Below are 12500 nucleotides of genomic sequence, written 5' to 3' on the forward strand. Positions count from 1 at the left end.
CTTCCCTGCGCCGACTGAGGAAGTTGCCAGATGCCACCATTCGCAATATGGCCTCTATGCAAAACCACATTTCTTCAACTATTCAAATATTAAATTTAATGATAGCGTTATGTTGCAATATCAGCCGTAAATGAACAACTGCCATAACAATAAAAGTACAAAATAAAAATTAAGAGCCAGAATATTATGAAAACGTGAAATTAATATAGGAGACCTACTTGGAAAAAAAAAATGATGCCAGCAACGTTACTCTGAATGTCCTTAGTCGTTAAAATAACATCTCGGAAAAGAACACACCGGGGCAATATCGTTAACCGACTCGGCGTCTTTTTCATCCTCATCAACTGTCAGATGGCTCTGCAGACAGAAGGCAGAGACATTTCGAAAGAAGTCCGCGGTGGAAACCAGCTGGCTGGCAGTGGGAGGACGGGAGAGAGCGAGAGAAGGATGGGGGCGAGGATGAGAGAGGGGGACTGAGGGGGGGGAGGACAAATCGATAGAAAGCATCACACCCATCCACCCACCCACCCACCTCATCCTTCGTCATTTCATTCACCCATCTCTACAGTCGTATTATCCTTTGTAGGAGGATTAATAAAAAAAAAAGAAAATCCCCTCTTCTTCGATCGATAATAATTTTTTTTATTACACCAACCCATTTACCAGCTAAGTAGAGCAAAGAACCCAAAAAGACAAATCGTAACAAGAGCCAGAATGCAGTTGTTTCTCAAGCAGCCGCTGTAGTAAGAACCGTCACTTCTGCACTTGGGAAGACGTGAGAGGAAGGAGCATAGGGTAGGGGGTGGGGGGGAGGAGAAAGGGAGTGGTGGAGGGGAAAGGGGTACTACAGAGCTGTAAACAATACGGATCTTGGATCCTCCCACCCACACAGAAGGGGATGGGGAAAAGGAAGAGGCACAGAGAGAGAGAGAGATGAGGAGATGGAGAGAGGAGAGTGGGAGAGAGAGACGAGAGAGAGAGAGAGAAACTCCAGGGCGGAAAAATATGTGGAAAAAAGGCGATTATAACGTACACTGCTCCGCCTCTCGTCTAATCCGGGAATTTTTGCAATGTAACACTAATAGGAACATGAACCTTGAGCCATATTCATAACAGTAGGAGCTAATCATCTGAGATCAGAAGCTAAATAGAACAGAGTAAAATATAAATAGAAAAACCATTTATCATATACTTGAATTTCATATATATATATATATATATATATATATATATATATATATATATATATATATATATATAATCGTTCAGTGGAGAAATTATATAAGAATCTTCAGAGGGTGTCCATGATACCAGTTGTAAAATGATGAAGTTTATTATGAAACGTTTCGCACATAAAACATCTGTGCATCATCAGTCTGCAAAGAGCAATAAGACAAATAAATAACATATAAAGCCATAAAACACAAACAGAACTCACATGAATTAAAATAGTCTTAAATTAACCTAAAAAAAATAAAAAAAGCAAAGTACAAAGAAAAAACAGTAAAAAGAGAGAGAACACCCAAAACGTCGTCACCTGCTTTTGACGACAGGTCATTCCATCTTCTCTCCTCATGGACGGTTAGTGTTTTGGGTGTTCTCTCTGTTTTTACTGTTTTTACTTTGTACTTTGCTTTTTTTTTGGTTAATTTTAAGACTATTTTAATTCATGTGAGTTCTGTTTGTGTTTTATGGCTTTATATGTTATTTATTTGTCTTATTGCTCTTTGCAGACTGATGATGCACAGATGTTTTATGTGCGAAACGTTTCATAATAAACTTCATCATTTTACAACTGGTATCATGGACACCCTCTGAAGATTCTTATATATATATATATACTATATATATATATATATATATATATATATATATATATATATATATATATAAAAGCACTGACGGGATATAATAAAAAGGTACAAATGAAACACCTGCGAACGCAATGCAAGCACTTGTAAGCACTAGAAGCGACGTAGGAAACTTGAGCGGGGAAACTTGATTCCTGTAAAATCGCACACTAGAAAATGAATACAAAACCTCCACTTTAGTTTGATCGAATCAATCGGAGCATCGAAGCACAGAAACAATATTCCAATAATTCCCAAACGAATTTCTACATCGCGCAACAGAGCCAGGGAATGACCTCAAATTATGGATTCAAACTTCTGAATTAACACGCCGCTATAATTTCAACATCATAACTTTGGCGCTCGGGAATTATAAATACGAGCAGTGAAAATCCTCCGGAACGTTTACTGATACGCCACTAATGGGTTAATAGGTCAGAAGGATTTCTTATTTTGATATATTATTATTAAATAAGAGTTGTGTCGAAAAAAGGAACTAGGGGAATAGCACTGCACCTTTCACAGAGCGCAAAGGTCGCAAACACACATCTGGACAAAAAGGTTTCATTAATTACTTAGGCGTGCTTATCCTTTTCATCAGTATTAATATGGCAGTACTTACTATTATCTAATTACTTCTGCAAAAGATTTTGGTTTATGAAAAGTCATATAAAGCACCTCACTAATAAACGAAAATAAACGATTGTGAACCTGGAACATAATTACTAAAAATATATCTTTGCAGGGATTCATGTGGAAAGTAATGATTTCTGCCGTCATAAAAGGGGATAAACCTTACGGCCTCTCAGTCTAAATTTCCACAATAAGCTCACGCTCGATGGAGACAAAACCTTACTTACTCCTTAAAGGAGCAAGAGCCGAGCAAAAAATATGGGCAGCAAAAATGTGAGTTGGTTTCAACATCACAGAACCGAGTGAACCAGCCAACTGAAATACGGAAGATTACAGTAACCATGACACATGAAGCAGGTGTGAAATCTAAAATCTAAAGTGTGAGAGCAGTAAGAAAAATATCTTAAGAAATTATGTGCTGATCTCAGCAGAAAAATTTCGGGAGGTTGTGCTCTGGCGGGTGTCACAACAACCGCTTGAAAGGAAAAGACACTCTCTTATTAATCTTCTATATATCTACACACAAAATAATATATATATATATATATATATATATATATATATATATATATATATTTTCTAAGATAAATATACCCTCTAGATATAAAATATCTAACAATTACGTAATTTAATACAGCTCCTCTTACACTGATTACCAAACTTTGCTAAGTTATTTACGCTCTTTCATAATTGGTAAAAAATAACAACGAAGAATGGAAAAATTGTTTAGGAAGGGAAAATATGAACAATAAAACGAACGAACTCTATCAGAGAAATCGACCAAAGGGATACAAGGACGAAATCAATTGCATTACACAGGCCACTACCGCATGCCGTGAATAAAAATTTAATAAAGCAAGTTAAAAAAAAATACCAAAAGCAACAGGGAACGCGCAACTTTCAAGCTATTTTTGGACCTGAGATACAAAATAAACGTAAAGGGGAGATATTTCTTTAACCGTCCATTAACTCATATTAGTTATACAAAAAATAAATAAAATAAAATGTAAAAAGAAGGTATTTAGAGACTTGAGAGAGAGAGAGAGAGAGAGAGAGTTGAACCATCATCAGAAAGAATTTTCTTACAGAAATCATAAGATGAGACTTCTGAATAAGGTAGAGTAGGTACTACACTGTTACCAAAGTGGCCTTCGTTTCCTACCTTACATTAATTTATACTGCTAAAAAACATCCTATGCACATTACAGCCAAGTTTAATCAAATCCTGCTTAACCGTTGTTGGGATATGTTAAACTTTACAATCACACATAGTTCCTCATTGGACGAGTGGGTTACGTGCTTAACTACCGATTTGGTAGCCCGAGTTCGCTTCCTGCTCTGCCAACAAGGAATCAGAGGAATTTTTATTTATGGTGATTAGAAATCATTTCTCGATATAATGTGGTTCGGATCCCACAATAAGCGGTAGGTCCCGTTGCTATATATATAACCAATCGGTTCAAAGCCACGTAAAATAACTAATCCTTCGGGCCAGCCCTAGGAGAGCTGTTAATCAGCTCAGTGGTCTGGTTAAACTTAGATATAGTTAGTTACAAGCATACATACACTGACACGGTTGAAAACGTTGACCTCTTCCATCTTCCGTTAACTGAGACAAACTGGGAAGCTCAGTAAAGAACGAAAACATCCTACACGGAAATGGCATCCTATATCTATGTCAGACAAGTAGTTTATGATATTTTAGGGAAGCTGATGAAAAGTCAGATTTATATCTGGCTATCGCCACCAAGTCCAAAGGAAGTCCATGACAAGCCAAATGTCCTCACGCTGTCAATGACATGTCAAATACGGATATGACTTGTCAATTGACAGGAAGTCAGTGACGCAACTCAACGTTAACTGTATGAAATGCTGCTGAAAACATCCATTCGGAGGAAGATAAAAGTATTGCAAACATGAATGGAAAGTGATGAAATGAAAATACTAACGATATAAAACTATAGTTTCACTGGAGAGTAAAAGAAGTATTCGTAAGTAATAAATGACTATCATTCCAACCGTGAGAAGGGAAGTTTTCACCTCGAATGTATTGTTAGCAACAGGCGTCTGTAGTTACTTCAGTTTTTCTAAAGCCATGACAGCAAACAAACGACGTAAACATCATAATAAAATAATAAAAAGAGGTAATTTATCAGCCTTTTTACCGTTAAATTTACCTGACGCATTACAAAATGAACTCTCGAGATAAGGCCTGCGTGGAGGAAAGGGTAAAAATTTATGATCTTTGTTTTGTTAAATGATTTATACACGTGAGGAGTCTGACATGAAGGATCTGTATTGCTACACCCTCTCTCTCTCTCTCTCTCTCTCTCTCTCTCTCTCAGTACAGTTAGTTAAACTGAAATAAACTTTTTTCTTTATTAATATCAACTGGAATATTTTCGTGGTACAAAACACACTTTCTGTCCCCCTCGGCCCCAATATCCACTACCCCCAAAAATTGTTACAATATTTCTTTTCACATTTTACCAATCCGGTTCATGTCCCGTGTAGGATTTACCTCGAACCAAACTCCATTCCAATGAATGCTCAATTTCCCTTCTCCATCCATCTTTTGGAACCCATGTTCTGTTGCATGTTCTGTTGATCTCCTTTCCTCCTATTTCTTATTCGGATTTTTTTCCCATCACTCTTATTCCCTTCCCTCTCTGCCCATGGTCCCTCGAAGTTCTTTCCCTTTTGCCATTTTTCCTCTCTTTTTGATTCTTTGCCCCTTTGCTTATTTTACCCACCGCCGGTCTCGTAATTTTATTTTCCTCTCACCTTATTTCCTTTCTTTCCTTGCCATTTTTATTCTCACTTCCTTTGCCAACCTCTAAGTTTTCTTTTCACTCTATCTTTTTATATTCCTTGCTTACTCACTTTCCCTTCACTCTGACTATTTCTTGGAAAATTTCTTTTCCTCTAACCTTATTCCCTTTCTGTCCTTATTATTTTGTTTCTCCCTTCCCTTGCCAACCCCTAAGTTTTCTTTTCCCTCCGTCGTTTTTATTCCTTGCTTACTCATTTCCCTTCCACTCTGATTATTTATTTTCATTCTTTCCCAAATTCCACCTCACAGCTTTCACTGAATTTCTTCTCCTTCAGTAAATATCTCTCCCAACACATTCCTTAGCTACTCCCTTTCCCTCACACCTTGCTTCTTTTTCTAACGAATTCCACAACTTGCCCTTTTTTTCCTGTCGCCCAGGTTTTTTCCAAATCCTTCCTTTTTTTCCCCGCAAAACCTGTCCCTCCCACGGCTCGTAAAAGTAAAAATTGCGCCTCAGAAGAGGCCGACGAGGATAGAATAATAAACAGCTAATTCGGTGCCGCATAAATCTCGGACGTCGTAATTCCATCAGAAACCGATCCAGTTTACATCAGCATATGCAGTCCGTCGGATCTGTCCAACGAAGTTTGCCTCGTCTGAGACTCAGATGGCAAGATGTCGCACTGACAAATGGCAATATCCTAGATGCAGTTACTTCTTGACAAACAAGGCCTTCTTCTCAAGAGGTACGCTATATGTAGTATGTATATATATATGTATTTATGCAACGAATCCACTGGCTCTCCACATCAATTTATAATGAGTGTTCCTAAATCTCTTGTACCATTCTCTCAAGGCGAGAATGAAATAGAGCTAGTAGTTACCATCTAAGAATACAAGTAACCGATGAAATGGGAGGAATAAAGTTCATAGTGAAAGCAAAATAAATAAATAAATTTTAAAAATCTAGTGTAAAAAAATTATGATAAAATCTACTTTATTTTCTAGGGGCTCTAAACGGCTATTTTCTAAGTAATGCTTTTACTTATAAATGTTTTTACATTTCTACTAAACAGAAAATGTTTAACCGCAAACACCGCCTATATATATAACCACCTTATAAGATAGAAAAAACGAAATTAAAAAATGAAACCCATAGGTCACAGCTTGTCACTCATCCTATATTACTCCAAGACAAATATCTCTATGGTGAAAATGACTCGCATTCCGATCAGTGGGCCCAGGAGCACCATTTTTCACTGGTTTCCGGCTCAATTCACAGACGAAACTCGATAAGGAAAGCCAATATTTTCCGGTGAGAAATGCAAACAAACTCAAAGCAACAAACGGCACTTGAAAGCAACCAGCTTCCCCGACGAGACACATCCGAGTTAATTTCCTGCGAGAATGGCCAATTAGAATTGCAATTCGCCTTGCGTCAACGCAAATTACTGCCGGCGATACCCGAATTCAAGGCTCTGTTATCCCCTCACGTACACTGGCATAAGTAAGTTATACGTATGCATGTCTGCATACACGTAAAATGCATGCGTTAAAATCGTCCGAATGATGATATTTTGCAGGCTGAGTATGAAAAACATACATAATGCATAGAGTACACGCGGCCATTAAGAGAATTCATGCAGAAAAAAAGGAACGCATTCACATATCAGCTTAGTACACTCAGCAAATACGTTGACTGAATAGAAAAAAAAAGTACATCAGTCAACTTACATCTCGAAATACACAATGCAGTTACAAGTCAAGTGACGTAAGCAAAACCATTTAGAAATTCATTCTATTTCTGAAAATTATTATTATTTTTCTTATTCTTTATTTTTTGCTGGACTGGACCTTTAATCATTCAAATCTAAAGATGGCAAAAAAATATCTTTCTTGCATTTGTTCGTTTGCTGAACTGAAAAGCTAATAAAAGTTAGTCTACTGCCCAAACAAATTTCTTTATAGGCAACAGCAGTCTACCTTAAATGATCCTCATTTGAATAAAAACTTGAAAAGTATCATGTAATCTGACAATATTCCTCTCACAATGATGGAGACGTATCTGTACACAAATCTGGGTCGGTCACAAAATTACTATCGCCGTTGCTATCAAAGAGAATGAAATGATACTCGTGCAAAAAACGTGTAAACTTCAGTTTTTTTTTTTTTTTTTTTTTTTTGGGGGGGTGGGGGGGAGGGGGGGGAGCTAAATGAAGTTCTCATTTTGGTACTAAAAAAAAAAGTAATGGACGTCTACGGGTCCCACAATACACTACATCACCTTGGTAACGCCCGCACATCTGCTGCACATATAAAAAGGGGAGATAAACACCTGCGTTCAGGTAAACAAATCCTGTACAACGTCATATGCTACAAACACTTCCCCATCAGAAAACAGTATAAGAAAAGAAAAAATAAGAGAGAGGGAGAGAGAGAGGAGAGAGAGAGAGAGAGAGAGAGAGACCTAACCTGTTATCTAGTCAGCTTTTCAACGATAAGTCCTGTGATAATTCTGAAATCGGATTATATGGGCCTCAATCAAATGTACGTTGATTTCCATTATTCCATCAGCTATCTCGCTCTCCGTGCGACCTCGTGCTCAAATGCTCTCGAGTTTTACTTTTGGCACTAAAATACTACAATATAGTTTAATGACTTCTGATAGATTTATATGAAAGAGATTTTCAGGACCTTTGTTACAATCACTCCAGATTAGAGAGGAAATGCGTTGAGTTATCCCTGGTTACTGAATTTTAACAGAACTGACAATAATAATATTCAATTTCATAGTCTTTTGGAAATATTACTTAGGCTATTATTACATTGACAAAAAGGAATAATAATAATAATAATAATAATAATAATAATAATAATAATAATAATAATAATAATAATAATAATACACAACAAGCTTCGATAACGAGGTAATCTTTCAACGGGATACCAAATTTTATGGGCTCTTAAAAAAATAATGATCCCAGTAAAAGGAAGAGTTCATTCAATTCTTGGATTTAAGCTCCATTTTTTCTTAGATTTTCCGTCTTTAGTCAACTTCAAATTCAAGCTAAATAAAGACACTATAGTATTCCATTATAGGCGTCACCTTAGTCCAATAAAAAGAGGGCATGGTGCCAGCACCCTTACCAAGAAGAACTTTCTTGAAATCGTGTGTGTGTGTGTGTGTGTGTGTGTGTGTAAAACGTCATTTCAATATACATCACCTTTTACCATTTTTAGATCATCAACTCTAGAAAATTTTTAAAGAAAATAAAGAATCTTAGTTCAAAACTATAAAAACCGCAAAAGAAAAAAAACTTACTATCGACTACATAGCTAAACGATGACAATAAAATCACGTATATACAATATCCTTTGACAACTTGAAATATGAAAAGAGAGGTAATAAACTAGGTAATAAACTATCACATAAAGTACTTTCAAAAAGGGAAAACAATATATTTAATCATTCTTTTTTTTTTTTAAGTCTACTAAAAAGACACGATATTATTTTTTAAGAGCTACACATTCATCACATATCAATTCACACCTGACATTTTTATTTGAATTTAATGAACTACACCACTCAACATCATTCAGTCGAACGAGAGCTCCCTCCACACCCCCAAAAACCCCACCCCCTCCCCGATGCATGTCAACGCAGTCGACCGCTAAACTGCTTGTCCTTTCGATCCATAATTCAAGAGTCCTTCACCGGTCTGAGCAATGCCTGGGTATTGCTTACTGCGGTTTGAGGCATTATGCATGAATGAATACCTCCCCGCCAAGAATATCGCGGCCTGGATTCGAGCCCGGTAACGTCAAAACCTCCGCAGCCTGATTAGGTTCGCTCTCAAATGTGACTGCAGCTGAAGGCCCTTCGCTAATTAACTCTACGAAATCCAATTAATCGTCGGTTAAGAAGACGGGTTCTCGAAAATTATTCATTATCATTAATCGAGGATCGTTCTCATTTCTACTTTTCATATTACGCTATTCTTTAAATGACATATAGACTTTCTGTATCTGCACTATCGCATTTTTCTTTACTGGAGTTTATATACATATATGTGTGTGTGTGTCATATACAACGAGGCTTTCTTTTATATTCACAAAGATTCAGCCACAGAATTTCGTTTAATAACAAATTCACTATTCCATGGGAATGACACACACTCAGCAGTAATTCAAAGAGACATCTGGCTGGGCAAAAATGAATGCACAGTGACTTATGGCCACTTGGCCATCATGAGATGTATAAGTTGATACTGAATCCAAAGTACATATGCCAGTTAAATTCAGGTTATTGAAGGTAAAAATACGCACATTTACCTTTCCAACTTGAAAACGAATTTAAGAAATGTATAAATATGTCAACAGGTACATTTAGGTATAAACAGTCAATCCTAGACAAAGTAACTGACAAAGAACTAAACAGATTTTACAATTACGTAAACAAACCAGCACGAAATCTGAGTCTGTCATTAACCAAGAAGCAGCAATGGTAAACGTCGAACACAGACAGCTACCTGTCGGCACTCCAATTTATCGGCAAATTTGTTTACCAGCCTATCCATCTGGTTTCGAAAATGAATATATGTAGCACTGGCCAAAACCAGGCTCCAATTCGTGATATACTAGATGTTATTTGGGTATTGTTACGCTGAAACACCTGATCTATGTCAATATAACTTATATATATATATATATATATATATATATATATATATATATATATTACGAAGTGCCAAGTATCTGGTTACCATGCATCAAATATTACCTCACCAAAAGCCAGACACCTGAACCCTCATAACACGTTTAAATGACTGAATACTCTAAAGGCAACAGTGATCCCTTAACACTTACCAGTATTGCAGAAAATCAGACTAAGTTCATCAAAACAGGTGTGAGGTAATCTTATAAGTAATTAAATTAATCAAAGGGCATCACTCCATCAACAACTTTAAAAGTTTAAGTATTTCCCTGATTGCAGAAGTCTAAGTACTTCCCTGGTTCTAAGTCACTTCAAGTAAATTGAAGGAAAGCAAATCAATTACCACTCTATGTTTCTACCTAACATAAATATAGTCATAATCAAATATACTGGTTAAAGACAAAGAAAACACTTATAAAAATTTTAAATACAAAAATTTATTATTAAATTCAAAATTTATAAGTGAAATTCACAATATCAGGGAAAATTACTGTTACTTGAAAACAAAGTAAAGTTTAATTAATTCTTGAATCAAATTAAGTATAATTAAATCAAAATTAATTTATCACAAAATTCAAGAAAATTAATTCAATCAAAATTCAAAAGTGTTAGGCAATAATTGAAATCAGAAATTAATTCACAGGCAATAATTGAAATCAAAAATTAATTCACGTACTAAACAACAACAAAACTTGAAAAGAATTCTAAGTAAATGCAAATCAATTCACAAGTGTTAAATTTAATTAAATGTGCAATGATAAAGCAATGAAAATAACTAAGTCAATTAAATTGTGAATGCAAATGAAAATATAAAATAAAAAGACACACTTCAATAAGAAAATGAAATAGTGCACAAACAATGGAACAATCACAAACACAAAAATACGCAATGTGTAAAAGTGTAAATCTTTTTCACTCAAAACACTGTAACCAACAGTTTTTACCAAACCTTCACAACCATCTGTTATTAGTTAACCACAGTTCCTATCAATTATTAATTAACCACACTCCCTATCCATTATTAGTTGTTACCTAACCATTCTTAATTATTAGTTGCAACTAATAAAAATATAACACACTTTACCTTTTTGGTATAACAACTTCTTTCTTTCTCTTTTGCTGCAGCTTGTATATCACACTTTCACAAAAACCAGGCGCCGTTACAAAATCATGATTGTTCAGATTCCACAAAAGAAATTAAATAACACTAAATAAACTCCAAGAAATATCAAATATGAAATTCTCACAAGTTACGAGTGACCAATTTACGTTACGTTAATATAATCTCAATGATGTCGAGAGAGAGAGAGAGAGAGAGAGAGAGAGAGAGAGAAGAGATCTAACCGCCTCGAGGTTCTATTATGATCTAATGAAATCTCTTCCTTTACGGAAAAGCTGGACAGGGCAGATGACACAAAACGTTCTTGTCACGAATGCTTCCAGTAGCTTTGAAATCTGATGCAATCTTCATAAAGAAATGTGTAACATGCACGTGGGACTTGACAAAGACATACGCGTACAAGACAAGTCTGTTAAAAAAAAAATGTACTCTACTCGATCGAAACGGAGGCTGAGCGACAATTAAGATTTACATGTTTTGATAACAACACAAGACTCAATTCTCTCGCTATCACATGCGTTGACAGATTTAGGAAAGCAAACGGATCTCGCATACCCTCTAATCTTACAGTGTTGACATAAAAGTTAAACATTCGTAGTTTCGAAAAGACAAAGTAAATCTCGCTCTTTTTACGTTCTACGTTAATATATATATTCTTTTACAACATGCAATGCGAAATCTGAACACACATTTAAAACATCCTATTCTAAGCTATCTAGGAATCTGAAAAAATGTTTCACAATCTACATGACATTTCAAAGAGGGGAAACATGCATTTTGAAAGTAGCAATATATATATATATATATATATATATATATATATATATATATATATATATACAGGTATATATATTCTAAGGCTATAGCTACTATGGGATTCGGCTTAATACTAAGAAGCGCTAAAGAATGGTTTTGATCTTCGGCCAATGCATACAACTAGTACACAAGAAGTCTCCTATGACGGTTATTACGTTTTTTTCCAAGATTTCAGTTGACAAATTGAAAATCAATGAGGTTAATATTTCTGAAGGGGGCACATACATAACCCTAATCATAAAAAGATATATCATTCAACCATTCATGTTTTACTGAAAAGTGACGATTTACTTTTTCATCAATCCATTCTTTACTGAACGTTGAAGTACAATTCATAAAGGAAGGTCAGCAAATAAAACAAAATTCTAGAGGACCTCCATATTAAATTTTAAAAGACAAACTAAGACGGAAATAAAATGACAGACAGTGTGACCTTTGTCCAGTTGTGTCAGTCCATGCAGGCTGACACTTAGAGAAAACGGAGCTATAGCCTTTTTCTTTATTGGGTGACTATCTCAGGTAAAGCTACTAAGTTTTAATCCATACTTCCGTTAACTCCGTTATAATATCAAAATATATACTGAGTAAAAGAGC

General features: G+C 35.6%; 1 protein-coding gene across 8 annotated transcripts in view; it reads right to left on the minus strand.

The window, feature by feature from the left end:
- LOC135206179 (adenomatous polyposis coli protein-like) overlaps positions 1 to 12500 on the minus strand; it is a 626589-nt gene that overhangs the window by 439250 nt on the left and 174839 nt on the right. The window lies entirely within an intron of this gene.

The sequence above is a fragment of the Macrobrachium nipponense genome, chromosome 29 (genome assembly GCF_015104395.2).
Source record: "Macrobrachium nipponense isolate FS-2020 chromosome 29, ASM1510439v2, whole genome shotgun sequence".
Classification (NCBI taxonomy): domain Eukaryota; kingdom Metazoa; phylum Arthropoda; class Malacostraca; order Decapoda; family Palaemonidae; genus Macrobrachium; species Macrobrachium nipponense.